General features: G+C 40.7%; 1 non-coding gene across 1 annotated transcript; it reads left to right on the forward strand.

The window, feature by feature from the left end:
* The first annotated feature begins 264 nt into the window (after positions 1 to 264).
* Positions 265 to 336, forward strand: TRNAC-ACA (transfer RNA cysteine (anticodon ACA)). Its single transcript has one exon. It is a non-coding gene; the product is annotated as a tRNA-Cys (tRNA).
* Positions 337 to 1,490: the final 1,154 nt, after the last annotated feature.

A 1,490-nucleotide genomic window follows, 5' to 3' on the forward strand; every position in this document is an offset into this window, starting at 1 on the left:
ATCCTAGGCTCTGAGAAACTAGGAGCCTAGGAGCCATGGAATTTTCCATGCAAGAGTACTGGAGTAGGTTGCCATTTCCTTCTCCAGGGGATCTTCCCGACCCAGGGATTGAACCCAGGTCTCCCAGATTGCAAGCAGACACTTTTACTGTCTGAGCCACCAGGGAAGCTGGACTTCACTGATAGCTCAGTTGGTAAAGAATCCGCCTGGGTTGGGATGATCCCCTGGAGAAGGGAAAGGCAACCCACTCCAGTATTTTGGACTTCCCTGGTGGCTCAGATGGTAAAGCATCTGCCTACAATGCAGGAGACCCAGGTTTGATTCCTGGGTTGGGAAGATCCTCTGGAGAAGGAAATGGCAATCCGCTCCAGTACTCTTGCCTGGAAAATCCTACCTACCAGGCTCCTCTGTCCATGGACTCACAAAGAGTCAGACACACTGAGTGACTTCACTTCACTTCTGAAAAACTTCAGTCAATAAACCATGGTTAAAAGAAAAAAATCACAGCTCAATCAGTCGTTTCCTCTGTAATCTTTAAATACAGGGATAATTGGACAAATGACTAGAAAGTTGGGAAAGTTGGTTTGTTTCTTTCATAGTCTGTGCCTTTAAAATATCTGTGAGTATTTACCAAATATTTATTCATCCAAGAAATCTGCTGAGGTGAATATAATTAATGTTTTAAGTAGCAAAGTAAATATCTGCAAATATCTTATTTGTTCAACAATATTTTAGAAATGAGCTCAAATTGTTTGGGGTGTTAACTTCATGCTTTCATAGTCTTAAACTCAAAGACACAGTGTACTGGGAGGTAGTCAGCTTGGCCAAGAAAGATGGTTCCTAAACAAGGTGATATTTTGATCGGTTTCCCCAGGGACTTTTGGAAATACCCTGGGATGTTTTTGTTGAAGAGGATGTCTGGTTTGCACAACGGAAGCTACCCTTTTTTTTCTGGCTTTGAGAGAATGGAAGTCTGATTCTGCTGTCTTAGCCAGATAGAGAAGAACTCGGCTAAAAGATAGAATTGAGGAAAATTTTTATTCTACTAAAATAGAAAAAGAAAAGCCTACTTCTATATTCCAAAAAAAAAAAAAAAAACAGAGAAAAAACTCTGATTTTCTTATCTTGATATTAATAAGAGGTCATTCATTCATTCATTTATTTACAAGTGTTCCTTGATTGCCCACCTTTAGCAAGGCACTATGCCAAGCACAACAGATGTGGCCCCTGCCCTCCTAACACTTAAGACTAATGTTGATAACATTAAAAATTTTGAGAGACAGGTTCTGTGCTAAGTATTTTACTTATGTGAATTCATTAACGCTTCCCAGTCACCCTAGAAGGAAAATACTGTTACCCCACGTTACATTACAGGTAAGGAATCACAAGTTTAAGGAGCTTGTTCAGGTTTACAGGGCTAGTCAGGGACTGAGCTGAGATTCAGTCTTGGCCAATCTGATGCCACAATCTGTGCTCTGAAACAGGGGTTG

The sequence above is a fragment of the Budorcas taxicolor genome, chromosome 7 (assembly GCF_023091745.1).
Source record: "Budorcas taxicolor isolate Tak-1 chromosome 7, Takin1.1, whole genome shotgun sequence".
Taxonomy (NCBI): domain Eukaryota; kingdom Metazoa; phylum Chordata; class Mammalia; order Artiodactyla; family Bovidae; genus Budorcas; species Budorcas taxicolor.